Here is an 8182-nt window from a genome sequence, read left to right on the forward strand (position 1 = left end):
GAGGGAAGTGCTTGGAGGAAGTGGAAGAAGTGGAAAATGACAGTAGGAAAGGAGAGAGAAGGAAAGAGAAAAGAGGGGAGAAAGGACAAAAGAGAGGGAAAAAGAAGAGGCGGAAAATAACAGAAAGAAGAGAAGAAGGGAATGAGAAAGAGGAAAAGAGAGGAAGACAAGGCAAGAGGAGGGAAGGGGAGGGGAAGAGAAAGAAAAGAAGATATGGAAGAAAAAAGAGAAAAAGAGAGTGAAAAAGTAGAAAAAAAGGTGGGGGGGAAGGGGAAAATAGATAAAAATAGGAAAAAAGAGCCTGTCATCCAGACCTGCAGCCTTTTACCCGTGGTGAAAGCACACCGATGTTTCTCTCCAGGGAGGATTGCTCTCCCTGCAGGATTTTGGGAGAGGACAGGGAGCCTGCTGCTGCCCAGCTCAGCAATTCGTCCTGCACACGCCAAGGATCCCCCAGCAAGAGCCGGGCAGACGGACGGACAGGCAGAGAGACGGACGGAGGGATGGACAGCAGAGGGAGCCTCAGGCTGAGCAGAGCGCAGACGCTTCCTCGGGAGAGCCCGCTTGGCTGGACACAGCCCTGAGGTCACAGAGCTCCGGGCAGGGGAAGGGGAAGGGGCAGGGGAAGGGGAAGGGGAAGGGGAAGGGGAAGGGGAAGGGGAAGGGGAAGGGGAAGGGGAAGGGGAAGGGGAAGGGGAAGGGGAAGGGGAAGGGGAAGGGGAAGGGAGGAAACCCTGATAGGAGCACAGGCAGAAAGCCAGAGGTGGGAGCACTCTTGGACTTAGCAGGAAAATTCAAGGACTGTCAGCAGGTATCCATAAATCCTACTAACGTTTGGGATTCTACTCCATTCTCCATCTGGAAGCCCCACACACGCAGCAGTTGGAAGGCCCTCCTGGAGATGGAGGCACCCAGGCCGTGGTTGGGCGCCCATCCAGGGACAGGGGGAGGCACAGGAGTGCCCAGGAGCCAAGCTGGCGCAGTGACAGCAGCCAGCCCAGCGCCAGCAATGACACAGGTGCCGCTCTGTCAGGCTCTGCTGTGCCTCCGGGACAGTGTCCCCCTGCCTCTGGCTGTGCAACACCACGGAGCCCCCGGGAGCACAGCGTTCCTAAACATTTACTCATGGAGAGCCAGAAACATCCTCCTGGCAAATTCCTCGATGAGATAAACTGTGAAAATGTCACGACAGCCTGCGGGAGCCATCAAATAGCCCCAGGAGGGGAAGAAGGGTGGTCGTGCCCAGACCCCTGTCATTACCTGCATCCCCCTCCTGCTCCTGAACTGAGTAGGGCTGGAAAAGGCACAGCCAAGAGGTGCTGGTGTCCTACTCTGCCCCATCCACATGGACAAGTGGACAGGGCAGCGGAGAATTGGTGCTGGAGTGACTTTGGCCACTCCGTGAGGTTTCCTGGGGAGAATGGATGGTGGAGAGGGACCATCAATATTTGGGCACAGCCAAACCCAAAGGAGGTGTATAAAACTCAAGGTGAGTTTGGGGTGAGCTGTAGCTCCCTGTCCCCCCCATCCTGCCTCCACTGGGGCCATGTCTCTGCTTCCAATCACTCACCTCCCCCCGAGCCCACTGACAGCCTGGAGATAAGGCAGGGAAGGCAAGGGAAGGAATGCGACCCCCTGGATCATCCTCCTCCACATTCATAAATCATCTTGCTGACTAATTGCTCCCTGGACAGGAGAAAACTCTGCTCCTCACGCCCTACCAAGGTTCTGGCTCACTCAGGACAGGCAGCTGGCGGAGGGTGTTGGCTGCAGTCTCCCTGAGGGACAAGGAGGAAGTGCGTTCCCATTCCCAGGCATTTCTTTCCCAGAGGATACAGGGAGATCAATACACCTGGCACCCCAGTTAGCATTGTAGACAGATTCTGCAGTAGCAGGACGAGGGGAGATGAGGGATGGGATGGAGGGTTTGTGATCCAACCTGATGTCATCCCAACCAGAGAATCAGAGGAGGACAAGGCACCCAGGTGGGTACATGTCCCCAGAGTTCAAACAAACCTTTCCAAGCCAATGATGTCCCCTAACCACGCCAGGATTTTAACCCTCCAACGTGACGAAGAAACAAAGCACTGTCAGCAGATAACCCAGCACCAGCTTTGAAGCCTACACAACAAAAACTGGGAGCTGCCTATCCCCAGCTGTTTTCCAGGACTTCAGAAGCAAAGAAAACACCAGCACAGCTTAGAAACCTCAATTCACCAAACAAAATACAGAAGAGCTACCAAGCAATGTACCTGAAGCTACAACAGAGCATCACAGCCTCCATCCCACAGAACAGCATCCAGCGATGCTGGGTGCCAGCTGGTCCGTGCTGCTGCAGGGGGCAATGCCACAGCTCGTGGGTGCTTCATAGAGCCTCACCATGGATTTTCAGGGAGGAAAACCACCTGGCAGGTCATTAACCTCATCCTCAACACAGTGTGCAGTAAACGGAATCCAAGCTCACACGCTTGCTGTGGGGCCAGGTGGCAAGGAACGCTATTTTCTTAGGGAATGGACAGGAAAAGGGAGATCGGGGAGGGGGGTTTGTTTTGGGATTTCATCTGCAATCTCCAGCTCATCCAACCAGCCTGGCTCTTGTCAGCGCTGCCCTCCTGCAGCGCAGGCGACTTTGTTTGGCTTGGAAGCCCCCAGCTGTGCCCGTAATAAGACTCCGTGTCCGCTCTGCGGTCCTTCCACCTCTCTGCACTCCTCAGACAATAGTTCGCCTGTGATGCTGACTTTGGCAGCATTTCCAAAGTTTTGGCCCCTTCCAAAGTTTCCCCTGCACCAGGCAGCCAACCTTGGCCATCGTGCTTTGTCGTCACATCCTGTTGCATCCCATCCTGGGCTCTCTGCTCCCTGCGGGGCACTGTGCTCCGTGCTGGAGCTTTTGGGCCCCCAAACTGGGGACATGACATGGAGAGATGGCTGGAAGGCCCTTTGAGGATGGATGCTGGGGTCATGAACAGTCTGGATAGGGGGCAACTGGAAAAGGGAAAGCATCACCCAGGCCTTGAACCCACCCAGCTGCGCACTTCCCAACGCCGTAGTGAGAAATCAATCAATTGAACGCCTTGAAATCAAGTTGAGCGATGACAACAACCGGATATCAGCCAAGGCTGAAATCCCTCTTTCCCTGCCGTGTCTGCACAGGTATTTAAGCAGAAAAACTTAGAGCTTTTGAGGAAGTCCAAACAGCCTTGGAGATGGATAGTAAAGGAGTCAAACAGGTGGGTGATCCTTTGCTGCGCCACGCAAGAGCTGGGGAAAGCCAGCAGGAGCTGGATGAGGCCAGAACTCACATCATCCCTTTCCAACCAACAACCAGAGCCAGTATTTGATTATTCCTTTCAACTATTCCTTCTTTCTACAAGTCACTTGGTTTTAAAGCAAAATACAACACAATAAACAGCTTTAATGCACTGAAGTTCACCACCTGTAACAGGACAGTTGCCAAGAACAAGGAGAGGTGTATTTTGTGTCCCTGCTTGCATGAAGACAGAGATTCCAGATCAGGTTTGCCCCCTCCTGAGCGCAGGGATGATGCCACAGCCAGGCACGATCCCAGGCTTCAGCATCCCCCACAGGCACAATGCCATGAGCCAAGGGCATCCCTGCTGCACAGCACCACGGAGATGGGTACCCATAAGCTATTTCCTGGGATGATAAGGGGTTAAAAAAAAACCCCAAACCACACAAAAAAGCTCAGCAGGCATGCCTGAAGGGGAGGATTAGAGAGAATAGGGCCATTTCTCAGCAAAGACTATGGCAACCTAAATAGAAAAGTAACATTACTCTCAAGACAGGGGCCCTTTCCCTTTACTCCTGCCCTACAATGTCACTATTGTTTTGCTGACAACTGGTAATTATCCCAAGCTGCACACACTGGTATTCCCACCCTTTAACCGGGAGGGATTTTGCAGCCGCCGACCCTCTGACACCAGCAAAAATTCGCATACCAGAGAGTTCAAAGGGGGGGCGGGCTGGGAAGGCCGGGCAGCCTTGCGGGGATCGTCATTCCCAGTGTCCCAGAGGGCTGGGGCTGGGAAGGCACCTCTGGAGATGGGCAAATCCAAGCCCTGCTGGAGCAGGCTCACCTTGCGGGAGCACAGCACCGTGTCCAGGTGCTGCTGGAGCACCATCAGAGAAGGAGAGCTCAGAGCCTGAAGGGGCTCCAGGAGCACTGCAGAGGGACTGGGCACAAGGATGGAGGGACAGGAGCCAGGGAATGGCTCCCAGCGCCAGAGGGCAGGGATGGATGGGATATTGGGAATTAGGAATTGTTCCCTGTGAGGGCAGTGAGGCCCTGGCACAGCTGTGGCTGCCCCTGGCAGTGCCCAAGGACAGGCTGGATGGGGCTGGGAGCAGCCTGGGACAGTGGAAGGTGTCCCTGCCATGGCAGGGCTGGCACTGGATGAACTTTAGGGTCCCTTCCAACCCAAACCTGGCATTCTGGGATTTGGGACGGTTTTGTTACTGATGGCCACGCTTTGGGTTCAAGGTGTCCCTAAAGTCAGGGGGTCTTTTCTCATATCACCATCCCAGATGAAAAAATGTTCACATCCCAAGCATCCAAGTCTAAGCAGTGAATCTTTTCTGGAAACAAAAAACAAAAAAAAAAAAAAAAAAAAACCAAAACAAAACAAAAAAACCCCACCACTAAACAAACAAACAAACAAACAAACAAAAAAAAAACACAAAAAAAACCACAAAAAAACCCCCAAAAAAACCAAAAACCCAAAAAAAAAAGGCCCAAACCCAAAACCAAATGAACCAACCAAACAAAAAACCCAACAAAACCCACACAAAAACAAACCCCCAAAAATAATGCTATGAAAGCAGTTTCCCTTCCCTGCTTAAAAGTTCTGGGGAGCTGGGACCCCCAGGATGAGACCTGCAGGCTGCGGCTGTCCAACTGCAAGAGGATGGGAGTGAGTCAAATCCATAATTTTTCATTTACAGAATGGAGGAGTCATAGTCCCAACATTCCCTGACTAACAGGAGTTCATCTTGGTGCCAGCCCCAGCTCAGATAAGGCGATAAAAAAACTCTGGAAACTGCCTCAAGATGGATTAAAACATTCCCATGGTCAAAATGTAGATTTTTTTTTCCTGCTTTTGCAGGCTGGTACAGGAGCCAGAAAGCCCAGAAAAAGTGCAAAAAGAGCCTCTTTTTTTTTTCTGCCACAGGCTGCAAGCAGCATAGCCAAGGTCAGAACAAGGCAGAGGACACACACGGCCTCCAAAAGACCCAGCTATGAGCACCAGCTCCTCTGGCATCTACTTAAATATTGCTATTTTATTTTTTTCTGCATTTGAATTACACGATCACAGAAGTTTCTTCCTAATGGGAATGCGGGAAACCAGTTTTTCCTGCAGCAAAGCCAATTCCACAAATACTAGCAGTGACCTGTAAAGTTAAAAAAAAAATCCCCATAAATCTTCCCTTCCTCGCAGCAGCAACAGCAGTGTCACTCGCAGGGCTGGGACTTTATTTATTGTTGTTTTAAGCACCCAGGAGAAAAGAAAATGCTTCTAAAACCCCACTTAACCCGCTCCAGCTGCAGGGGAAAAAAAAATCCCACGTAGGCAGGAGCTGCGCTCTGGGACTCTGGGCAAGCTGCAGCCTGTCTCTGGAGCACCCAGCTGGGATTTGGGGGAACGAACCCCCCCTTCTCCCAGGCCCACAGCCTCAGCAGCTCCTCATTAGCGCGGGGCCGTTTGCAGGGCACAGAGCCCCGCACAGGCTTGCCCTGGGAGCAGCACCGCACTGGAGAGGATGCTGCAGCCTGCAGGAGCTCCTGCGGCTGCGCTGGGAGCCAGGTCCTGGCTCCTCTCCGCGTAACAGCAAGGATTAAACCAAGATTGTGCTCCCCAAACCCCTTCTGGCTCCTCTGCACCCCGCACTCGGGGACATCAGAGCTCAGCGTCATGGGGAGAACAGCAAAGCTTGCACGGCTCTGGGGAGAAACCCTGGCAGGCCACTCCACAAGGAAAGAAGGCAGAAGAAAGCCCGGAAAGGGGCTGCTGGGAAAGCAGAGTAAAGGCTGAAAAAGAATGAAATGGAACAATGTTATCAGGCAGCTGTGCCACGGGTGTGGGGGCTCCGGAGGCACAGCACTCACTGGGAGCCACCCATCGCATGTTTGGGCACTGAGCTCTGGCACCAGCTGCACACGGATGGGCAGGGAGGCCCCACCAGCAACACCTGGAGGCAAACTGGGCTCTCAGGTGATTGAACAGCAGCAGGGAGATAAAATGATTAAACAGCTGAATGAAGGAAATGGGAAGTGGTTTTCCTCCTGACCCCAACAGACACATTTTTACTGGTGTTGCTGCCACCGAGGCTGACCCCGAGGCCAGAGGGATGCCAGGGGTTAACAGCCACCCCTGCACAGCTGGAACAGAGGGAGGGACGTACTGGGAGACCCAGGTGCTGGGATACAGGGGATATAGTGGGAGACCAGGGCGCTGAGAGGCAAGGAATGTCCTGGGAGGGAGATCAGAGCATTGGGATCAGGGGATGCACTGGGAGACCCATTTCCACTGTGAGAGTCACATTTACAGTGACACAGGCTGTCCCACTCCAGTGCGGTCCCCAAACCAGGCCTGGTGTCCTTCTTGGGGCAGAGGTGCTTCACCAGCTGCCTGGGGTGGGTCAAGCATCCACAAGCCTGCTCTACCACCGGTGTTCTCAATTGCCCTGCCGCTGGGCTGATGTTTGGCACCAGGAGCCGTTGGCAGAGCCTGGGGCAGGCGCAGGGAGCGGGGCCAGAGCCCAGCCCACCCCTGGGGCTGCCCGGCCATGCGAAGCGACACATCCAGAGCCGGGATGGAGCTGGATCCCGCCAGTGTCCGCCCGCACCGCGGGTTAATCCCGTTGCTAGGACACCCGCGGGGGAAGAAATACAACACTTGTCGGATTAGAGTCTAGACGGGCTGACCTTTCCCTCCGAAACCGACCGAAAATCAGGCCCCGTTGGCTAAAAGGAGGGATTTTTGTCGCCGTTTAGGTGTTTGGTTTTGTTTCAGATGGGAGCCAAAGAGGGAGGGACATCGCTGTCGCTGAAAGAGTCATTTCAGTACCTGCCGCCGGAGAGGGATGTGCAGGAGACGGCCCGGGGCTCGAAACCTGCTGCCAAACCCGGGCTTTGCCCAGCAACTCGGCTGACAAAAGAGCCTTTCATGAGAGGGGACGATGTCAACTCTGCAATTAGCGGGGGAAAAGAGAAAAGAGCCGAAGGAAGATTATTACCTCCAGCAGTTGCCTCTGGAGGCCCCTCTCCGGTGGCTTCCTTAACTCTTTCAGCTGAGCCCAAGGAGAAGGTGGGAAAGGAGCCATCGGCCAAGGGCTGGCTGGAGCCAGGCTGGCGGCCCAGCCTTGAAGGGTGTCATGAGGATTCCCATCCCCCTGGCACCCAGAGAGAGCCGGGCCCACAGCCCCATTGCATCCTAGCTGGGAGGGAACTGTCTGATATCTCCATCCAGCCCAGCACCAGGAGAATCCTGGTGGGATAAGACTCTGATCAAGAGCCCAGCCCCCTGGGTACCACGCACAGGCATGGGGATGCCAGGACACCCACACACCCTCCATCTTCATGGCCTGACATCACGTCTCCCCACCAAAGAGACGTGCCCAGAGCAGCTGCAGAAGTAACAACTGGTTACTCAAACCCTGAAGTCTGAGCTACCTGGGATAGTGGAAGGTGCTCCTGCCCATGGCAGGGGGTGGAACAACATGGGCTTTGAGGTCCCTTCCAAGCCAAACCATTCAAAGGGTCTACAGTAAAAGCCAAAAATCAGAGGCTGCTGTCACACACCTCTCTCTGCCCACAGTGCCACGGGCTGGGACTTTCTCTTGCACCCTGATATCCAGGGGGATTTAGTGCCACCTGGAATCATTGCAGGTTTCTACTCCACCCACTCCCACCTGTCAGCACCCCCTGAGCCCCAGCTCCCAGCACGACAGGGCACTTCTCCAGCTTTGGAACCCAGCTGGGGAGATGTTGGCATCACTGATAGGGTCACACGATGTGTCCAGGGGTTCCCTGTCATCCACACGTCCTGGGTCCCCAGGATAAGGCTCCTGGCCCCTCTGGGAAGCATTTTGGTGTCCCAGGGGAAGGAATAAGCTGTACAGATGCCTTCCCATCATGCCACAAGTGAGCACCACCAGCTTATCT

Source organism: Ammospiza caudacuta, chromosome 8 (genome assembly GCF_027887145.1).
Source record: "Ammospiza caudacuta isolate bAmmCau1 chromosome 8, bAmmCau1.pri, whole genome shotgun sequence".
NCBI classification, from domain to species: Eukaryota; Metazoa; Chordata; class Aves; order Passeriformes; family Passerellidae; genus Ammospiza; species Ammospiza caudacuta.